This window comes from Anolis carolinensis, chromosome 4 (assembly GCF_035594765.1).
Source record: "Anolis carolinensis isolate JA03-04 chromosome 4, rAnoCar3.1.pri, whole genome shotgun sequence".
NCBI lineage: Eukaryota > Metazoa > Chordata > Lepidosauria > Squamata > Dactyloidae > Anolis > Anolis carolinensis.
In genome coordinates this window covers 37,118,954-37,143,127 of record NC_085844.1, presented here as the reverse complement: position 1 = coordinate 37,143,127, position 24,174 = coordinate 37,118,954, and positions in this window count along the sequence as shown.

Below are 24,174 nucleotides of genomic sequence, written 5' to 3'. Positions count from 1 at the left end.
TTTGTGAAATAGATTTGCTTGGAAACAGACCTCCTTGATTTGTTATAGATCAATTATATATAACTTTGAAGTATCATTTTTTGACATAAAGCTGGTACAAGAAAGACACAAAGAAGAGGAGACGGAAGAGGAATGTGTCAGTATTCAAACCTGGATTGAGGTTCCACAGTCATCCCTTAAAGTTATCTGAATATTAAGCCCTTCAATTCTGAGGGCAAATATTTTTGGCAGTGAGCTTCTTCTTTCAAAATATTGAAGGCACTTGATGAAAATAGCTACTTGTAAATTGACCCTTTGGGGGAAACTGTCAAGAAGCAAACAAGGACAATGGAGCGAAAAGAGGAAATGTTCATCCCAAGCTCTTTTGGAGACAGAAATTGTTAAAGGAATGCTAATTCTGGAAACCTCAGACCCAAAAGAAGGAACCCAGATTTTTAGTTTTTAGGTATAATGAGCAGAATAGAAAAAATGTAGAATCCAGGAAACCAAAGAGATATAGTCATCTTTTGTTGCAAATTATATGGAAAGACCAGAAAATATCATCACAGCAGGTTGAATCATTTTATGTGATCCATGAGACTTACAATGTCAGGGCACCATGGTTACATCACTCATATAATTACAAACGACCCTTTGAAGACAACCATAAGGCTAATGTGGCCCTTGGTGAAAATGAGTTTGACACCCTTGCTGTAGAGGCCTTAAGAGTCTGCAGATTCCTCCAATAAATCACTGTGAGGGACATTGCCAAACCCCAAAATTAAAATTATTATTGGAAGTAAGCATTCTGAGACAAACTGGCTACAGAATCAGGCTTTGCCAAAACTTTACTGAATATTCAGAACAGATGCGTATCTTTGCTGTAAGATAACCATTGGCAGAAACTGATACAGCAATGTAGTCCACAGCAGTAAAAGGCATTACAGCCCTTAAGTTGATGTGCGCCAACAACCCTCCCAACAGGTGATAGAACTGAGCCCCTACAACAATATATTTCCCCTGGGCCATCCCAAGAAAAAAAAACATTCCTGGGCCCCATGTTCTTGGATGCCCCCTTGCCCAAGATGGGGCAACTGGAAAATCAGTCCCCAGAGACCCCACTTCAATTCCCATAGTTCACTGCTATGGAATTTTGAGAATAGTGGTTTTACAAGGCCTTTAGCCTTCTCTGCCAAAAGGTGCATGTGCCTCACAAAACTATAACTCCCAGGATTCTATAATCAATGGTTTTGTAACCCTTGGCCACTGCTACCAAATTTTGGCACTCCTGCTTTTAACAAATTCAACAGATCTTTTCTCTCTTGCCACAACCGGGTCAAAATTCATTGGATAAAAATATTTTTAAAAGATTGATCTTAAATATATATAATACAAAGAATGAGGCAAAGATAATGTAAACAACAGCGAAATGCATAGAATGCAAACATGGACAAACAATAATGCTTAAGTATAAGCTACCGAATTTTCCAAGTATGTTTCTAGAAGTGAAGACCTTTAAAATGCATATTAATGTGTAGTCAAGCTAGCAAGATATTCTGACTATTGAGCAATGGATGGTGTACACATATATTGCAACCTGTCTTTTTATCTTTTTTTCTTGGAGTATATGTCTTTTATCTATAGTAACAACAAGCAAGATCCAACAATATTAACTGTAAGTGAAATTCCAAATTGCAGGAATAATGGCTCCTAAACAGCTCACTGGTATTAAAAAGTTCATTTAGAGCATATCAGACCAAATAAAGGCAATGTATTGCCCATTCTTGATATTTTGCCCTATGATTTCCTCACATCTGGTGAAACATTTGTAAAAGGGACCTTCCACATGTCCCTTGTCCAATATTCTGTGCACACAGTGGCTAATATGTTGTCAATAGGAAGCCTTCGAGCAGGATATGACTCCATCTTGTGCTCCCAGTAGGTGGCATATAGAGACATACTCCTTGTGATGCTGGAGATGATAAATAACTTTCCTGACTAGCAGCTATTGATGGCCCTAAATTCCAAGAATGTATCCAAACGTCTTTGAATGCCATCCACGTTGGCAGTGAATTCTACAGTTTAACTATGTGCAGTGTTCAGTTATATTTGGAACTTAATTACAACAAAAAAGAAAATCATTTACAAGGGCACAATGCTAATCCTCACAGGAAAGGTGACCTAAGGTGGTAAGCTATATCACAAAAAAGATGGCAAGCAACATAAATAAATTTTTGAAAGACCTCAAAGAACTTGATTTCTTTTCATTGTTTATATGAATGCCAAATTCAACTTTTTAAATGCTCTAAGTTCTTCATTCTATATAAATTTTCAACAGCTTCGAAGTTCACCCACATGCTTGGTAATAATACTAACTGAAGTCAGTGGGACTCCTTCTAAATAGAAATGTATAATAGTGCACCTTTCACCATCCAAAAGACTAAATACTGTTTAGCCCAAGCTAAGGTCTTTGGCTTCAGACTGAACTCCATATGTGAAAAGGGGGACTTTATGGAGGGGGTTATGGAGTCGAACATATTTTTAAAGAATTATTAAGCATTTACTTAGCACCTAAATAGGTATTATACAGGATATACTAATAGCTTCTGATGTAGCAGTGGTCTTAGTATCTGTTATGAAAACACCAGAAAGAAATTCCCATTAATATGCATTCAAGGCATAGCATACCTCTAAATGTATTAAGCTATCAATGGTATGATCTAGCGCAGTGCTTCTCAACCTGTGGGTCCCCAGATGTTTTGGTCATTAACTCCCAGAAATCCTAACAGCTGGTAAATTGACTGGGATTTCTGGGAGTTGTAGGCCAAAACACCTGAGAACCACTGATCTAGCCTTTTAAACAATATACAGGCAGTGGATCACTGTGAGTTTTCCAGGCTGTATGGTCATGTTCCAGAAGCATTATCTCCTGACATTATGTCCACATCTATGGCAGGCATCCTCAAAGGTGTGAGGTCTGTTGGAAAGTAGGAAATGCTGGATCACTCTAACAACCATCATGTCAGACTACACAGAGAAACCACTGAAACCCACAAGCATGAAGACAATTTCAACAGAAAGAGGAAACCATAAAATGAACAAAATCTGGTTACCAGTATTAAAAAATCTCTAAAATCAGGACAGTAAAAAAAGAGCAACACTCTGAAAACAGGTGAAATCGAGACAGGAAACAATCAGGGCCAACTAAAATCTCCCAACAAAGGATTCCCTCAGGCAGGAAGCAGCCAGGCTTTGAATATGCAAGGCCATTAAATGCTAATCAAGGTGATCAACTGCAACATTCACACTCAGAGGATGCCTGCCATAGATGTGGGCAAAACGTCAGGAGAGAATGCTTCTGCAACCTGGCCATACAACCCGGAAAACTGACAGCAACCAAGTGATTCCAGCCATGAAAGCCTTTGACAACACAATATACAGGCAGTCTCACATGTTCTGAACAAGATAGGTTCTGTAGGTTTGTTCTTAAGTTGAATTTGCTTGTGAGTTGGAACAAGTACATTTTTAAAGTGTAACTCCACACACACACACACACACACACACACACACACACACACGAGATTTGGATAGCATAGGGAAGGGTTAACACCCCTGTGTTATTTGTTTTGCTCTTTGTGAACCTGTTCAGAAGATTTCAGCTCACTTTCTCTCCCTGTGATAATTGCATTTTGAAAAATTTGGCTTGTGGAAACCGGCATTGGTGAGAAAGCTTCAGTGGAGACACTTCCCCCCATGATAACTCTTTCAGGAGTGATTTTCCCTTCCTAGGGGTGGATTTTCCTTGCTTTTTGTTGTCTCAACCCCATTCTTAACTATGAGTCATTTGTAAATCAGATGTTTGTAACCCGGGGACTGCCTGTACAAACTTTCCCATGTATTACTTCTAGTCATGCTTTCGTCTGACTTCGAAATTCAAGTCCCTAAAGATCTATAACCTCAGGCCCCAAGCCCAGTCTTTAAAGTTTTGCAAAGCATACATAACTTACATCTAATTGTTAGTATTTATCATTTTTTTAAAATACAAATTTTAAGTCTACTCAATACAGATTTTTTTTTTTAGTCCACTGATGCGAGGATTTTTTATCTAAAATGCAAGCAAAGAGGTTGTGATCACTCCATTTTCTGATTGGTACAGGCACACTTACAGCACTACGTTTCAAGTACAGAGGTGTTACAAGGGAATAAGCAGTGGAAATCTTTTTTTGAACAATGACTTTGTATGCATAATATACACAGCAGTCTCTACACAGCTCCATCCCTCTTGAATTCTAATGAGAAACTGTGACCACATCCGATGAACAACATGGAGTAAAAATGAGATTGAAATAAGCTTGTGTGCAAGGAAAAGTCACAGGTTAAATTTCCTTAGCTGTCTAACAAGTAATATGTATGTGCATGCATTTGAAAATAGAAGTTCACTGTGCTAATTTTCTACCCATCCATTCTTTTTTTCTCTTTGTGCAAAATAGAAACAGTGTGTGCTATTGTTGTTGTTGTTGCTGTCACTGTCATTATCATACGGACTATTTGCAGCCAGAAGGAATTATGCAAGGGTAATGCTAAAGATAGTGAGACAAATGTTGCACTTCGATAATTATTAGATAGTTAGTCATACCTATTTGTTGTCCACTTCACACATTTTTTCACTTAAAGGGAAAAAAAGATTCAGGAATGAAAATTCTGTTGTTATCCAAACTAATAGCATTTACATGCTTAGCCAAGATATTTTTCCTTATACATTGTTAGTGATACATTTGCTTTTAAAGATCAGCAGGGATGCTGTTTTAGTTTAAGGAATGTAGAATGTGTTGTCAAAGGCTTTCATGGCTGGAATCACTGGGTTGCTGTGAGTTTTCCGGGCTGTATGGCCATGTTCCAGAAGCATTCTCGCCTGACGTTTTGCTCACATCTATGGCAGGCATCCTCAAAGGTTGCGAGCTCTGTTGGAAACTAGGCAAGTGTTGGAAACTAGGTTTATGTATCTATTGAATGTCCAGGGTGAGAGAAAGAACTATTGTCTGTCTGAGGCAAGTGTGAATATTGCAATTGGCCACCTTGATTAGCCTTGAATGGCCTTTTAGCTTCAAAGCTTGGCTGATTCCTGCCTGGGGGAATTCTTTGTTAGCTGGCCCTGATTGTTTCTTGTCTGGAATTCCCCTGTTTTTGAGTGTTGTTCTTTATTTACTATCCTAATTTTAGATTTTTTTTTAAATACTGGTAGCCAGATTTTGTTTATTTTCATGGCTTCCTCCTTTCTGCTGAAATTGTCTACAAGCTTGTGGATTTCAGTGGCTTTTCTGTGTAGTCTGACATGGTGGTTGTTTAAGTGGTCCAGCATTTCTGTGTTCTCAAACAATATTCTGTGTCCAGGTTGGTTCATCAAGTGCTCTGCTATGGCTGACTTCTTTGGTTAAATGTAGAATGAAACATGAGGGACAGGGGATGGGGGAGACACATTTGTGACTTTTGGCAAAGAAGAACTTACATTTATATACACATTCTCATTGTCTCATGTCCGATTATATTACATTCATTTTATGACTGTATGGGATAGATGTCTGGACATAAGTGGTAAATAAAGAGCTGGTCTTTTTGTCTGATATACAGAATGCTTCTCCTCTATGTCTAGGGATCTAAAAAAATTCACAAATTATCGATTTCCTCATGAGTAAGGGTTTCATGATATATGAAGCCCCCTCTCCATGGTTAACCAATGCAATATTCTTTTGTTCTAAATAATTTTGTTTTTTGTCCTTTAGCCACCAGTCTCCACCAAAGCCTCCTTTCCTCCCGTGTTAAATAATCTTCAATCACCCTGAACCTTCCACATATATATAAACTTTCCTAGTTTCCAACAGTCCTCACAACCTCTGAGAATGCCTTCCATAGATGTGGGCAAAACGTCAGGAAAGAATGCTGCTGGAACATGGCCATACAGCCCAGAAAACTCACAGCAACCCAATCTTCAGTTACCTCTTTTGTAAATATAGATATCTAATATCTGTGGAATAATATCCCTTGGGTTCATGAAAAGTCAAGAAAATATTTGTTATTTACTTTATTTACCATACTGTCATATGTTTACTGCTAGAGATGGTGAGAGAGTGAACCACCTCAGGCAGCAGATTTGGGGTACTAAAGAAAAGGTATGAAAAAACTCAAAGTGACTGACCACTTTTTTGGAAGGGTCCCAATATATGAAAACACCCTTTGTCATTAGGTAAAGGTAAAGGTTTTCCCCTGACGTTCAGTCATGACCGACTCTGGGGGTTGGTTCTCATCTCCATTTCTAAGCTGAGGAGCCGGCGTTGTCCATAGACACCTCCAAGGTCATGTGGCCATCATGACTGCATGGAGCACCGTTACTTTCCTGTCGGAGAAGTACCTATTGATCTACTCACATTGGCATGATTTCGAACTGCTAGGTTGGCAGGAGCTGGGGCTAACAGCGGATGCTCATTCCGCTCCCGAGATTTGAACCTGGGACCTTTTGGTCCACAAGTTCAGCAGCTCAGCACTTTAACACACTGTGCCACCTGTAAGTATTCTTTTCATCTCTAATGATACAACAAGGATTGAGAATGGCACAGGTGAGAAGGTACTTGGTCCTTTGCTTCAGGGAAAGGTACTTCAGGACCTAGTGTTACAACCACAGTTTCAACTGCTGAATGATGAGTACTCATGCCTTGCTCCAAGCAGGGATCATTTTCTTTTCTTTTTTGCATTATGTTGAGCTCCTCGTGTCAGTGAACAGTATTTACTGTGGCAATCCAATAGCCTTAGTAAGAAAAAAATCTTCAATTTAACCAGTGATTTTTTTTTAGTTCCCTTAAGCCTGAATGAGAATAACCAAGTGATTAAAATACTAGATTACTCATTTTACTCTTTCCTTAGTTTCTAACTTGCATTGCTGCTGGTATCAGCTGTCATGGCTTAGATGTGTGCAATTTGTGTTCACATAATCAGTGGTGTTTGTTTTTATCTGTTTACCCTTTGGAGGAAAGGTTCCTTGTCTTCTACATTACAGCAGCAGTCAGAAATTAATTAAGAAGTAGAGAATTTGTTACTGAAAGATTCAAAACCCCAGGCTGATAGTTCCCAAATGTAAGGCTTATACCAGGCCAACTAAGCTAACCAACTGCAGACTCAGGTCTTTGGGGATGACCTTATTCCCTCCTACAGCTTTGGTATGGAGAGAGCCACTAGCTCTGCTCCTCATTATGAGTGTCTCAGCTTACTGAGAAGTAGGAAGGATGAGAAAGGTGTTAATCCATAGAGCAAAATGCAGAAAGATTTACACCAAAGCTGAGTAAATATCTGAAAAAGAATGAAACTTTAGTCTTTTTTAAAAACATACTTACACACCCACATGCACAAAAATACCTGTAACTCATTTGTTTAATAAAACACAGCTCACATCAGGAAAAGATAGGTTAGTCCAAATTGAAACCATATTGTTTTGAAAGGAATTCTTTTGTTGAACGGTGGGAATGTGAGGGGGGGGGGAATATGAGCAAGGAGAAAAGCAATTAAGGTTTTACACATAAGCAACAGAAACCCTTTGTGAATGCTTCAAATGTTTTGCACATGTAGAGAAACAATTGTGTTTATTAATAACAATGGTTTACACAAAGATTCCCCTTTTAGTTTGGTGGTTTGGCTGTGGAGATGGGAAGGTGAACGATGCGGCTTGCTGATGGCAACTCACTGGGCAACTCCTTGCCTCTTGCCAGGAACTATCTCACAAGGTCGTTAAGATAAATGAAGTAGGAACTGTAAAATGCTTTTGTCTACCACACTGGTCTATTTGTGTAGGCCCAGAATGGTGCTCAATCAGGGAAGAAAGAAAGCCAAAGTTTCAGCATAAGGACTATAGAAAACCCATAAGAGGTTTGTAAAGACCTTTCAGAACAAACATGTCAAACTGAGGCTTTGTTACAAGGAAGTACTTGGTCTTGGTGGCATTTTTTTAAAGGAAAAAAAAACTCCACCACTCTGTATATAACAACACAGGAATCTTCAGGGCACCTTACACTGAATTCAAAAAATGACTAACTAAAACCAGGTCCTGGACCTGGCTTTGAAGAGAAAGCAAATGACAGTTTCTCTCTCTTGATCTTGTATACTTCTGTTGTTAGTGAAAACTGTAAAACAGTATTTACAAGATTCTGCACAGCATGAAACTATTCTTATGCAGCATGCCAAAAAGAAAGACCTGTTCTCTATACAACAGCACAACCTAGTGGATCCACAACTGAAACCCTCCCTAACAAACTCATGGACAGCTGGCTTTTGCTACTTCGCCCAGATATTTCATTTGAAAACAAGCACCTGTGCAAATGTTCCCCCTTCCAATTTTTTTAAAGTCAATTATCTCCTTGGAATGTGTAGAGTATCACATATGTAGTTTTGCATTAACTCTGAGTAACTCAGACAAGCTTGGATAATGAAAAAACACACCTTGAGAGACAGTTAGTGCTAGTGGGTGCTTGTTTGATTATTCCTCCGCAGCATCTTCTCAGGAGGCCAGTTCTTATTTACTTGAGTGGGCTTGGTGAAATCAATAGGACTAATATGATCAAGAATTACTCTCCTGGACAAGGGCTTAGAGCACCAGGCCTCCAAAGTCCTCCACAAGCATTTCTGTGTTCCATGGGTTTATTCTCAGATAGAAAGGCTTGCAAAGTCACACAACTGCTGCATGGAAATTTGGATTCCATTGCTGGCGATGCAGTATAAGACAACAAAGATGAATGCACCACTAACAAACTGATGTTTTCATATGAGAAATACATATTTCATAACATTGTCTGTTTTAACTCCTTGATATAGCCTCCTCCTGCAGAACTTTGTCTTACTTTCACTGTGTATGGTAAGAATTTATCTCTCTCTCACACACACACATACACACACAAATGCTTGACCATGAACTATCCTCTCTTAGATAAGTAGGTGTCGTCTACAAACTGATTGCCCATTAAGATGGAGATGTGCACAAAAAGCTCACTTAGTGCTGACACAATATTTTCCAACTCAAACTAATAGAAAGCAGCAAGCAAGCTGTTTTGCCAAATCATCCAAGTCATTTGGAAAGCATTTAGAATTCTCTTTAAAGGCAATTAGGACCAAGCTAAAAGCCTCAGTGGTTCCTGTGGATTCCATCAAGCTTTATTATCATTATTGCTATTAATTATTATTAATGTGAAAATGGCATATTGAAGAAGGAGGCTGCACATACATATGCCTATCCCATGGATATATTTCTGAGTGTGTATATGTGTTGGGCAAAAGGGCACACCCATCCGTTTTTACTAAAAGCTGGCTAACGTATAGCAGATCTCTGTGTTCCTTGTAACTGTTTCTTCTTGTTGTTTTCCTGCGTAGGAACACTCAAGAGAAGAAATCCTTCACCATTCTTGTTTATATGTGATGCAGTAGTAAGAATTAAATGTAATTTACTGGGAGAATAAAATCCTCTCAAGTACTGAGATTCAGCACGGTGCCGTTGTGTTTGGGGTGGATTTGGAGATGATTAAATGAGTAAATCACACAGACCTGCAGCAATTCTCCCCACCCACCACCCACCCGCCTTGCCTCCTCCTCCTCCTCATCTGGCATCTTGATCTTGTATGCACTGTGAACACCCAAAGCCTATAGGTCAGTCCTGAAATTATAGCGAAACCTCAGCTCCTGAGGTACATGGACTGTTTCTATCGATGAAAATTTATGATCTCTATACCCTAAATCCCTGGCCTCTCTTTTACATTGACTTCTTTACTATTTGCTGCTTTATTTTATTATGATCCCTTGCCCTCTATAAATATATCACAGTTATTTAACCCTCATCCCTATTTTTGCCTTATTTCTGGGAGCGTCATTCATTACATATTCAGCTTCTCCGAATTTCACACAGCTCTGATTTACATGGCATTACTGGGCTGGAGGTAAAAAAACAACTTTCCACTCGATTCAATTCGTTGTTTGCTGCTTGGTCATGCAGCCAACAATATGTATGTGTGTGCACATATACATGCACACACACAATTAAAAAAACAGTTACACTGGAGTTGCAGTTTTCATTAATCTCCTGCAGTGATAGGGTTATTTTCTATTAAATATTAATCTATAGCAAAATTGAATACATTTCACTTTAATCAATATAGTTTGGCAAACTTAATTGAATATTGTTATTTTTAATGTATGCACATTTCCAAATGCTTCAGTCTTATATAAGTCAAAGATATGTGCCATAAAGTAATAAAGTTTTCAATTCAGATAGACAACAATTATTATCCTATTTTGACTGAGCTGCTTATTATTTTCAAGTTGAAAAAAAATAAAACTAGGGAAAAGGAGAAAGGGGTATAGATTTGGAAAACCTATTGTCTGATGTTAAAATGGTTAAGAGAAATGTGAGTCAGTATTATGCAAATTCTGACCTAATCTAAGCAACATACAGGCTGGTAATTGTATTTTTCTTTAAAAGGGGACAGACCTTACAATAATTATGCCTTGTTAGTGTCCACATTGCCATATTTTTGATTTATGCATTTTAGTGGGAGCTGACAGATAAGCAAGAAAAATTGACATATTATAAACTAATAAAAATAAATAATATTGGAATCTGCCTAGCAGCAGTGCACATTGGGAAACTGAATCAATGCATTAATCACACGATTTTTTAAAGTAAGGTATGGTTTTTGCTAAATGAAAAAAATGACCTGTACAAAGCAAGAGCTAATTATGTTTTTAAAAATACAAAGCATGCTTTTGTCTTGACCTCCTCCACCTTTTTTAAAAAAAAAAAGAAGAAGAAGATATGATACCTTTGGCAAAATAACATATAAATTTGGTCTGGAATATCTTCCCGAATTTTCTGTTCCACATTGCAAAATTGGATAAATTATTTTATTGGTCCTTTAATTGTGTCTTTCCTTGTCTTTGATACTGATTTAGTATTAGAAACCAATATGTGACCATTTTTCCCCAATGAAAAAATATTTAATCAAGTTTTTTATTATTATTCTGGATGCAGCATTTGTTTTAGAGTCTTTGCTTGCTAAAATGTTCTTGCTTTTGTGTGTGATGGTATTGCCAGTTAAGCAAAGAATAAAAAAATATATATGCAATTTTCAGTATATAGTAACATATAGTGCTGGGGGTTCTGCTCTAGTGCTCCAGTGTTGTGGACAAATTGACAATATAAATATTACAGAAATGAGCTTAGGGTTTGGTGGAATCTAGCAATTGATACTGTCTAACACAAATAGCAGAAACTGATGAATTGTGAATGCCGTACCTTACTTCAAGCTTCTGCACATATAATCTCATTTTGGTGACATGCATGTCAATGTGCTGAACCAATGCAGAGCCAGAAAATGCAGTCCTGATGTCGCTGGTTGACAACAGTTACTTATAACATGGATAGATATGGCCACATGTTTGTTTGTTTGTTATCTGTATACATAAACTCCAGAAAACAAATCATTTTCAGGGTATTTTATCTTCATTTATACAAGAACATGCACAAATATATCCAGATGTTGCTGAACTGTGAATCACATCATCCCCAGCTAGCATAGTCAATGATGAGGAATGCCAGAGGGTGCCATTCAAGAAAAACTGGAGGACTGTACTTTAACCATCCCTGGTTTATGTACATCAGATCTCACAATAATTTAAATGGAGGGGTTATAAAATGCAAGGTAGAGTCACACAACAGTTAAAAAGAAATAAAAAGGTTCATTGCCTGTACGTTACACCTCCCATATTGCTTTTGCAACACTAAAAACACAAGATACATGATGGAGATGGATCAAGCCAAAAGACGGTCACATCCACCAGTCTGTTCACACAATAGTCAACCAGTTGTTTATGGAATATGCAAAAGCAGAACATGAGTGCAAAAGTCAGAAACAGGATCCTTCGAACAATTCCTCCTTACAGTGGAGATTACTCTTGGAAGGGAGTTGAAACATTAGTCTGTTGTATCCTGACAGACAGAAGAACTAACACCTATCACTCACAATGACACAGTCACTGATGCCCAGTAAATCAAAACAGTGTAGGGATATTATCACTCAACATATGGTGACCTCACAAATTTCATAGATTCTCATAGGCAAGGAATACTGGGAAATGGCAGGAATCATCTATATTACTCAGGCCCCATCTACACTAACAATTTATGTTAGTGTAGGGTTGGATAAGCCCATGAGTAGCCACAAAATGCATGTGGGCTGATCTAGATTAACTTGGGGAAAGCCACTTAAAGCAGCTGTAACCCAGGTTAAAATAGCTCAGGGAAAAGCCTGAATCCTGCACTCAGGTTTTCCCCTGAGTTATGGCAGTGCAACAATATGGGCCAAAATCAGCTTTTTATATGCCAGTTCCAAGCCACATTATTTGTTTGTATAGAATTGCCATCAGTTACAAATGCGTAATCAAAGTTGCACATGCGTAACTGCCAACCACACAGCCAGCTACAAAGCTCTGTCCAAGCTCCTGGCTTTCTTGAGTGCCTCTGCTATTGTCAGACTAAGGAGCCCACATGACCAACAATATGGGAGATCAACCTCTCGCCTCCCCCGCCTTGCTAGTTGCATGGATGTCCTATTCTGACAGCAGAGACACTCAAAACAGCCAAGAGTTTGGACTGAGCTCTGTGACTTACTTGGAACATCAATGGCAGTAACATGGAGGAGGTGTCAATCCAGTGGAGATGGTTTTTTCCCAGGCTCTCTGGACAACAGCTCCAGATTTGGTATGTAAGTGCTGAATCTGGAACTACTTCTCTGCCAGATTTATATCAGACCAATCTGCCCGGTGTAGACATAGAACCATAGAATCTATCAATGGCTCATGTGGAAGAGACCACATGAGCCATCCAACCACTGTTTCAAAGCTGCAAAAAAAGGAGATTTCACCACATGCCTAAAATGGTTTTTTTTTATGCTAAATGGATTCATGAAGCCTCAATGGTTAGCTTCTTCAGCTCATGGCATATCAATATTAGAGTTTCCGGATTTCAGGAAATTCAGCCTTTCTCTGGCTGTTAGTGTAGAGGAGGAGGAGAATGTGTGGGCAAGAGTATTTGCTTGAAAATGGTGAGTATTGCTATTTCACTCATGTTAATTCCTGGTGGCTTCAGTTTGAATGGTTTAAACTGTGTAGCAGTGGTTAGTACTTAATGCATCATGCTCATATTGACTATGGTTGTGCATTCAAAGTAAACCTTGACCCATTTCATGTCCTGGCTTTCGTGGGAGCCCTGATCTGTTTTTAGGAGCCTCCCAAAATTGAAAGGGCAGACATCTATTTTTGTTCTGGGGTGCCAAAAGATCTGTTTTCTATTGGCCCGTTATGGGGGGGGGGGACTTCCCAGGCTCCCCTTCCTGCACACTTTAAGGAGGCTTCTTCTTACCTTCTGTTTCTTTCCACTTCAGAGAAGGCACTTGGCTGCAGGCACTAGCAGGTGTGCGTGCTTTCTGAGCCTGCATGCCACACACACACACTCCTGCATGCCATACATGCTTTCAGGGCCTGTGTGGTGTGCAGGCCAAGAAAGCATGTGTGCCTGCCAGGACCTGGGCCTGCACCCCATACATGCACTCTCCTTGGAAAGGAGCATGTGTGTGTGGTGTGTTGGCACAGAAAGCACGCACACCTGGCAGCACCTGTAGTCAAATGCCTCCTCTTACTCTAAAGGAGCTGCTCGGCTGAAGGCACTGGCTGGCATATATGCCTTCTGGGCATCCCAATTCCTGAGCCTGCACCTCATGCACACACTCTTCTTGGAAAGGATAATGTGTGTGCGGTGTGTAGGCTCAGAAAGCTCACACGCCTACCAGTGCCAACAGCCAAGTGCCTCCTCGTGGTGGTGCTCGACTGCAGGCACAGGCAGATGTGCGCACTTTTTGGGCCTGCATGTCACATGCACTTTCCAAGGCAAGGAGGCTGCTCTGCTAACGAAAAGCAGGCAAGAAGCCAGGATCAGCTCTTGCTTGCTTTTGTGATGAGCAGATTTTTGTTCTGGGAGGGGGTTCCTGTTAGGTGTTCCTGAAGTACTAAAAGAGACAAAAGAAATGAAGGAAATGGGAAAAATGAATTCCACACACAACTCTAATAGTGACAGCAGGGGCTGCCCTTTGTAATATCACTTTTTTAACATTACCAGGGCCCTTCTCCTAACATCAACATGGGTCATACCCAGACTTCAGCTTTCCACCCTCAAATTTCTGAGCCTAGGCAACCCTAAATCTCAATTCTCAAAAATTTAATCTACTGTATTTACTCGTCTAATGCACCATTGAATCTAATGCGCACCTCCATTTTCAAAACCCTGAAACCAAAAATATTTGCTGCCAAATGTAATGTGCAGCAACAAAAAGTGCACTTGGAATTTGGCCAAAAAAGTGTGCATTACAGTTACTGCATGCTTAGAATGCCTTCTTTAAAAACAAAAGTGTCAGAACACCAAAGCTTCCAGCAATGAGGTATATCTATGCTGTAGAATGAATCCACTTTAACTGCCCTTACTCAATGCATGGGGGCTGTAATTTTACAAGGTTTTTATCTTCTCTTCTCAACAACAACAACAACAACAACAATAATAATAACAACAACAACTTTCTTTTTATACCCCGCCCCATCTCCCCAGTGGGGATTCGGAGCGGCTTACATGGGGACAAAGCCCAAAACATACAACAATAAAATGATGAAACAATTATTCCAACAGTAAAACATCAACATCAATAAAACCATCATAGTAATCAACATACAGCATAAAGTATTAAAAACAGGAGACTAAAACAAGGATCTGGGTCAAAGTGCAGAATATATCAAAATGGGAGAGGTAGTGTGCTGAGGCATCAGATTGCATAGCATTAAGCCATGACAATTAAACTAGAGATGACATCCCTCAAATAAGAGCTCCAGGTGCTCCGGGAGTAGCTTCCCCATTTGGTTTGGCTCAGCACTAAGGATGCTTCTCGACCATGTCAAAATGTGGAACAAACAAGTGGGGCAAAAAAATCAAGGGACTTGCCGGTACTGGTAAATGCTCCTCCCCTCCTCGTCCTGACATCCTTATTTGTAGCGGATTTTAGAAATCTGCAAAATGGATGGGGGGCATCCAGCAGAAGTTTATTTTTATAAAATATTGACCTCATACACACTCATGTGGCTATCTAAATGTACACACAAGCAGATTTCTTATTATCTCTTCTCACCCTACTCCAAGCTCTGTTTAATTTCATAAAGATCAGGAAAAAAAATGGTTGCACAGAGTTCTCATTGTAATTTATGCTTCCATTTATGCTTCCATTTAGCCACCTGTGTGTCTGTGGCTCCATTTGTTTACAGCCCTCATCAGCTGTTGCAGCTGATGAAATCACATGAAATCACATGTTTTCCTTCATCGCAGGGATATGCAGTCAAGCAAATATGTGCATTTTTGGCCAAAATAAGGTTTTAAGTGCACATTTTTAACTTGTGTTTTTCAGCTGTTAATTTGACTGTGCACATTTTCATGAAATGTAATTTAGCCAGCCCCTTTTAATCTTAAACCTTTTAATGTTAGAGGCCTCTGGTGGCACAGTGTGTTAAAGCGCTGAGCTGCTGAACTTGTGGACCAAAGGGTCCCAGGTTCAAAGCCCGGGAGCGGAATGAGCGCCCACTGTTAGCCCCAGCTCGTGCCAACCTAGCAGTTTGAAAAATGCCAATGTGAGTAGATCAATAGGTACTGCTCCAGCGGGAAGGAAACAGCACTCCATGCAGTCATGCCGACCACATGACCTTGGAGATGTCTATGGACAACACCGGCTCTTCGGCGGTGCAATATCTGACCCTTCCAGTGCTGTGTAACTACAATTCCCATCATTCCTTGCCTTTAGCCATTCTTTTTAGTGCTCCATGGTGGCCATGAAGTTCCCCCAAAATGGATTTTCCTGAGTTCTGCCTGGGAATATTCAGCCATTGAGAATTTGCTTTTGCTTGGAGCTTACATTTGCATGGGCTGGTACTTTGAAAATGGACATCTTGAGAACAGCAGTGAGAAGCTTGGCTTTAGCTTTTTAATAAATCATCTCCAGGTTTTATGAGCAACACAACCAACTAATTACACTTTTTCACATTATTGGCTTGGATGAAGCTTGAGCCAACAACTCAGGGGAGGGAGTGAACAGAAAAGAAGGAAAGCCCCTGTATCATTTTTCCCAACCCTTAATCCATCCAGTCCCCTGATGTATCATTTTAATTACAATTTTCAATGAGGGTGTGAGGTAGGAGCAAGTAAATTGCTTAGAATGATCTTTTCACTTTTAATAATCTAGCAACGGATGAAACAAATGACTTTGGAATATTATCAACATTGAGCAGCTACATTTTATTTCCAAACATGATAGGATCATATAAAACATCTGCAAAGCATTGCTGAGGGTGCAAATTAGAAAGGAAAAGGACTGTGAAATTACTCACATGTTCAATATAGGAATCTTCTCTCTGATTGCCATGTCCCTTTCCCATACCATGAGGTTAAAATCAGCACAAAGAGTGTTGTTGTTCAGTACAGAAACCTGGAATCCCAGTAAAGCCTTGGATTAATACTCCTAACATAATGGTTCTGCTAGTATTTCACAGAGCAGATGGTGGCCTGTGTCTCATGCTCAGAGCTTGGAAATATTACTTTGGCCATATAACTCCCAGAAACCCTCAGCAACATTGGCCATTGTGGCTAAGAGATTCTGGAAGTTCTGATCCTAAAAGTACTTTTTTCTGAATATCTGCTTTTACCTGTTGTCATGTATTTGTAGATTGACTAAAACAAGCTTACACCCACATGGAACTACTGATTAGAATAGATCAACTGAATCAATAAAATTGAGTATGTCAACACTTAAGTAAGCCCCATTAATTCAATGCATCTGCTTTAGCTGGAACTAAAATTTTGATTTAAGCCTTATATTTTATCATTATGGACTTTGCATGAGACAGGAAAATACTATTGAAGCCCTAGAATATGAATATAATGTTTGTGTACGTGGCTGCAGCAGGATGTGTGCAATCCTCCAAGGTTTCTTGATGGTCCAGTCTTGCCCCATATCCTCTGGCAGTTGCCTGCCCTTGTACCTAAGCTACTCAGAGTATTTGGTATGAATGTGCAAATGAGCTTTTGGAATTGGATTCAGGTTCGCAATCTTGCAGGAGAAACGTGTTATTCATGTCCATACTAATAGAGGACCCCTTTCACACTGACACTACATCACATATCAGATAGAGGTATTGTAGGCATGCACATTGGCTAGCCCATTCACACATAAGGGAAACTTCATGAGTTGATGATAAATACATAAAGAGCAAGTAGAATAGAATCCAAACAATCAAGTAATCCAGTGACATTTTTAAAATATTGTAGGCCCTCTACTTTCATGAGATTTAGATACTCAGGATTCTTGCTAAAGTGGAAAAACACATTTTTAAAAAACTGACTTAAAAACTAAAAACTTTTTTGCCTGAGAGAACACCTTTCCGGGAATGTGTAAGTCATCCAGGGTACTTCTATAGTCAACTTCCTCCAGAAGCTGGCCATAGAATTGCACTGGAGTCCCTAAAATTCCTAGCAAAGAATCCCCACTGATAATCTCTAGGTCTTCCAAGGCATCTCTATGATCAACCTATGCCAGCACTTGACCATAGAATCATTCTAAAAGGACCTAGACACAGAATCGTAGAATAGATTTGGAAGAGACCAAATGAGCCATCTAGTCCAACACCTGCCATGCAGGAAAAGCACAATCAAAGGATCCCTGACAAATGGCCATCCAGTGGTTATGAAATGACTTCTGCTAGTTCCAATACTCTTGGATGTAGTTTATCTGACCCTGGTGACTTGAATTCATTTAGAGTTGCCAGGTATTCCTGGACTATTTCTTTACTTATATTGGGTTGCATGTCACCTATTACCTCATCCTCTCCATGTTGCTCAGGTTGAACCTCAGTCTCCTTTTGTGAGAAGACTGAGGCAAAGAAGGTGTTGAGCAGCTCTGCCTTTTCCCTATCCCCTGTTAGCATTTCACCACCATCTCCTCTCAGAGGCCCTACTATTTTCTTTTCTTTCTTTTTCTACTGACATAACCAAAGAACCCCTTTTTATTGGTTTTAATCTCTTTTGCAAGCCTGTGTTCATTTTGTGCCTTAGCGTTATGAACCTTTTCCCTACAGTAGGCCATCTTCCTGGAAAACCACACCATGGTCCAGGAAGCCAAATTGTTCTTTCTGACACCATCTCTGGAGCCAGTTATTCACCTCTACTATTTTTCTCACTCTTCCTAGGTCACATCATATAATGGGGAGGAGAGATGAAAAGACCACCTATACATTAAGATTTTTAGCTTTCTTCCAAAAGCTTCAAAATCCTTTCTGATCTTTTGAAGGCTATGCTTTGCAGTATTGTTGGTTCCTACATGAACCAACATGAAAAGGGAAAGGTCAGTGGGCTTGATTAGCTTATCAGCCACTGAGTTATGTGATGGATTTTTGCCCTAGGGAGGCAGCATATTTCTCTAGACATCCTATCAAGTTTGCAAATCACCACTTCTGTTCCTCTCAGGTGGGAGTCACCTATGACCAACACCCGCCTCCTTGAGGACTGACAGGGTCTTTTTTTCTGTAAGGTGTTCTGCAGATCTCCTGAAAACTGACCCTGTTGCTACACTGGATTGTGTAGCTCTAAACTGGCCTCCTCCTCAGACACACACCCCCTGGATTTATCAAGGATAATCCAGTCAGAGGTGTCCAGGTCTCCCTCATTCTCCCTAGTGTGTTCTTGTTCTACCTCATCTACGATTGGGGAAAGAGTCTCTGCTTCATTCTGTGACATCAAATTCCATGTTTGTGAACTGTCCTACTCCCCAGAAACATCCTACAAGCATTGATCAAAGACGGTCCACTTAGTTGTATCTAAGAACCTCTCAGCCTAAAGAGAACATATTAATCAAATCCACAAATAATACTATGTAATATGATTTTTATTCCTGGGATATACATATCATTTCCTAATTGGTTCTATCGTAAAAACAAGAAAAAGGTTAATTAAACTGCAAAAACTTTGTTTTTGTGGGACATGCTGCAGCACATTTTGCTACAGTTTTTCAATGAATATTTCATCAAGTCTCAACCAATACAACATAGTTTGTGACAGTGACAAAAACAATGTTTATGGCCTATAATGACTACTTTCAAAGGAAATAACACTTTCAAACCATAAACAGAATATTTTTTAAATTTTGTTGCATAATCAAATCCAAAAAAGTTAAGCCAGTAAATATGGTGGCCAACTGTGTTTTCTGCTTGTTAAACAAAATAAAACCTCAAATTCACTAGAATGTAGGTTTTAAAATGCTCCTCTTCCTTGTTCTATTGTGTATCTATTGTGCACAATTCTATACTAAAAGGGGTTTTGTTGCTATTGTTTGAAAACAAAATCCTATCTTGGATTATTTTACTCCGTTTTCTCAACTGGATGTACATTTTACTGAAATTAATGAGACTTCTAAGTAGATATAAATACTGGGTTGTTGGCTTGAATTTCCTGGATATCCTTCTGGATGCTGAATTTTTATAGAGATCATTCTGTAGCTCTCAGTGCTATTGTTTTCAAGTCTCTTCCAATAACAAGCCCTTGAAGAACATGAAAAGCATCTGATATATGTACTTCATTCATGTTTCCCAGAGGGACCATGCTCTCAGCGCAGTGTTTTGTTCAGTAGGGATGTATAAATCTGGGATTTAATCTAATTGTGATAACCCTTGAATGAACTAAAATGGTTAGATGTGCTCATTTTAAATTTCATTGTTCAGCAATTTAAAAAACTCAAGATATTAGGAACATCAATTCTTTTGTATAGTGATCAATTATTTGTGAATGCAAATGATATAAGAATGTACATTATATATACTGTTTCTCTTATATCTTTATATCCTAGTCAATGAGAAAGAGAGGTGGGGTTGCCTTTGTAATAATTTATTTTACTAATTGGCATTATAAATCCAGATCTAGCTTTTCTTTAAACCCATTGTGTAATTGCTGACTTCTAAACATTCTCACACTCATATTTTGTGTAATGTGAACAAAGGTTTGGAGCACAGATCACATATAACCTTTTCTCTCTTTTCTTTTCTTTTCCATTTCCTTTCCCTTTCATGCATTATTAAAAGAGAAGAGTAAAAAGACAAAACACACCAGGATTCTAACACATTTCCTTGGATGGAGATCCTTTAGAACAGCAGCCTGGAGGCATGGCCAGATACTTCCCACTGGTTTTAGTGTGGCCAGGAGCTTAGGGAGTAGGAAAAGAGATACCACTTCACTTCAAGAAACCGCCCCATACACAAGAAACCACCAATGAAGATTGCACAGACCCTGTTAGCCACAAAGATTTGCTACAGCTAAATAATTCTGTCTTAAAATGTATTTCTACAGCAACATATTTCAAAAGGTCCATGTGCCCACTTGGATTTCAGATTCCCTTTTCTTGCTGTTTGAAATTGCTTCCCATGAGTAATTTCCTGACACCATGCTTCATACAGAGGGGAGGATTAAAAGAAATATGGCATTTTATAATAGCTTCACTGTAGACTGGATGAAGCAAGTTGGGCCACTAAATTGACTACAATCCAGCAGCACTCCACATTCTTATATGAGTAGTATATGGAGTGGCTCTAAGTTTAAGAATCAACGAATGTACAGGACATACCCTATAGCTATTGGGGCTATGCACAAAGCTCCCAGTCGTTACTTGAAACCATGGATAGCAAACCCTATATTCTGACCACACTGGGGTTAGGGGCATAGCATAGAATCAAACTGGAGATCCTAGAGAAGCCTTCAAACACTTCTGGGAGTGGAAGTTAGGGTTCGGGTTTATAGAGTGTAGGTAGATGGAACTGGTTATTTAATCAGTAGATCGGGGAATTACACTATATCAGCCATGGGCAAACTTCAGCCCTCCAGGTGTTTTGGACTTCAACTCCCACTATTCCTAACAGCCTACTGGCTGGGAGTTGAAGTCCAAAACATCTGGAGGGCCGAAGTTTGCCCATGGCTGTACTATATTGTATGCCTTGTACTGATGATACCTCAATAATGTCTTTGGTTGACTTTGCTGTTAAGGTAGCCAGCCAGTATATTTCATTGCCTGAAATAATGGATACAATGGAGGCACCATCAATGTTTCTAAGATTGCCAGACCAGCAGCATCCCAATCCCTGATATTTCAGACCAAATTTATGAAGCTGGGTTCAGCCTTTTCATGTTACAGTAGGCAGGCAAGGGTCAGCTAAATGGTCCCAGGATTTAGGTAAAATCCAGTTAACTGAGTAATATGGCAACCCAAAGTTTCTAAGTTCAATTTACATGTCCTGACCTACAGCTAGTATAGCTATAATGGGAGGGAGACAAAATGACGGCATTGTCCCATAAATAAGAATTCACCTCCCATGACATTTTCCTTTAGCCCCCAAATTTCTCACATTGCAGAGAGTAAGACACTGAAAATAGTTTGCATCCGAACTGATACATTTCCTGTGTTTCCATTCCATTGGTAATTTTGTTCAAAAACTGGGCTAATGGGCTGAAGTACAGTATATGCACCTCACTGTTGCTCACATCACCCAGTACTCTATTCACATCTTTTAAATATATGGATAAGTTTAATATCAAGATGAACCTTTTCATACTGAGGCCCCTTCCACACTGTCCCTATATCCCAGAATCTGATCCCAGATTATCTGCTTATCCCAGATTATCTGGCAGAGGAGACTCATATAATGCAGTTTAAAGTAAATAATCTGGGATTAGATCCTGGGATATAGGGCAGTGTAGATCCTCACTGAAACAGCCTTTGAACATCTGGAGTTTTGGAGTTCAATGTCACCTGTACGCAGATGAAATTCGACTCTATCAGTCCTTTCCACCTGCTACTAAGGAGGCTACTCAGGTCCTGAACTGGTGCTTGGCAGCTGTGACGGTCTGGATGAGGGCAAACAAATGTAAATTGAATCAAGACAAGACAGAGGTATTCCTGGTCAGTCGCAAGGCCAAACAGGGTATAGGGTTACAGCCTGTGTTGGATGGGGTTACATTCCCCCTGAAGATGCAGGTTCACATCTTGGGAACTCTTCTGGACTCATCACTGAGCTTGGAACCCCAGGTTTTAGCAGTGGCCAGGGAGCATTCACATAATTAAAACTTGTGCCCATACCTTAGGAAGTTGTGTTGCCTTTAAAGACTGTTTGGAAGCTTCAAATGGTCCAATGGGTGGCAGCCAGATTGCTCACCTGAGTGGGATACAGGGAGCATACAACCTCTCTGTTACATCAGCCCCACTGGCTGCCAGTCTGCAACTGAGCACAATTCAAAGTGCTGGCTTTAGCCTATAAAGCCCTTAACGGTTCTGGCCCAGCTTACCTATCCGAATGCACCCAAAAGAAAAATGAGTAAACTTCACATGTTCTCTGGGGGTGGGGTAAATTATAAGATTACTTCTGCAAAGAAATAGTGTTATTATGCCCTTTTTATCTACCAAAATAATAGGTTACAGGTAACATGATTACTAGTAATATGTAATCACACCACCTTTGGTCTTTTCACTAGATCTACAAAATTATCCCATAGCAAAATACAATTGAAATTGAAATATAAAAGTCATTTAATGAATCTGGTAATCAATTAAACAAAACCAATACTTTGAATAGTACTTTGCCATTCTTACCTTCACTTTCTATCCAACAATGTGGCCTCTCATTTCCTTGTGGCTTTTCTTTTCTTTTCAGAATGAGAGGCAAACTAGAGCCTATTCCCATCTATTCAGGAAAATGGGATGTATAAAAGTAATAACATCAAAAATGGCTACCTCTTGAAGACTTCTGGTGGTTTATTGTAAATTATTTTATATAGAGCTGTGCATTCAATATGATGTGTTTGTGAACTCTTAGGACTTTAATGGAAATTATTATTTTTTAATGCTCTGCTCTTTTAAAATGGAAACAATAATTTAGATCAGATAATTACTATCAAACTGCTATTAGTTCAAGGTCAGAACTAAAAAATATATATTCTCACATACAATGAGTGCTCGTGAATATTAGGCTGTATTACATCAGCGTACAAGATGACCCCCATATAAGTATGATGATAACACAGAATGATGGTTACATTTCAAAGGGTAATACACATTATCGAAGATCAGATACCAAGCATCGAGATGGATAGAAAATATGTTTGTGTGCCAGCTATTCATAAAAGAACTAAGAGAGGTTATCCAGTAAATTAATATTATGGAATTATCTTTAATCAGAGGCCTCTTTTTCCCCCCTGCCTGAATAACTGGCATCATTTTTCTCGGAACATACTTTAATTCCAAACATGATGCATTCTCACAGTAACAGAGCTTTGTTTTCTTAATCCAGGGGAGAGGGATGGACAAGGAACAGAAAAAGAAAATGTATGAAGGATTTGCCAGCTGGGACAGAACAATTATCCACTTGCAGAGTATTTATTTATTAACAGTGATGAGCCAGATGTTTCACATGTGTCCTATTCTAAGTTCTGTCTTGGCTGTTTTACGACTCTTTCTCTAAGCATTTAAATGGTAAGGACAACCATTTTAGCATGTAAGGCAAAGTAAGATACATTTTAAAGGGTTCTGTGCCCATAAACCCCCCACAAAAGTGGAAGGCCTATTATTATTATTTTTTCTATTTTGAACAGCAGTCCCCTTACTGCACAATTTAATCTACCATATTTTAATCAAATGCTGCAGTTTGTCTTTCAAAGGACTATGGCCCCATCTATACTGCACGAAAATGCAGTGTAGGGGATGCAGCATCCAAACAATGCCTCATGAGGCATGCAAACAATGCCTCATGACAATGCAGCTGGAAATCAAGGTTTATTCTAAATTAAAATAAACATCCAAAGATCTGGGTTTGTTTGTTTTTTACTAAGGTTTGCATCTTTAGAGGTGTGGGACCTGTGATCTCGCCTTCGTCTGGCCCCTTTCCTGGCAGTAAAGTGTTAAAAGGGGCTGTGTACTGAACCATGGAGGCTAAGGGCTTTGTTTTCCTCCTAAAGGACACAGAACTCTGGAGGGGAATTCCCCCTCCCTTCTCCAAAAA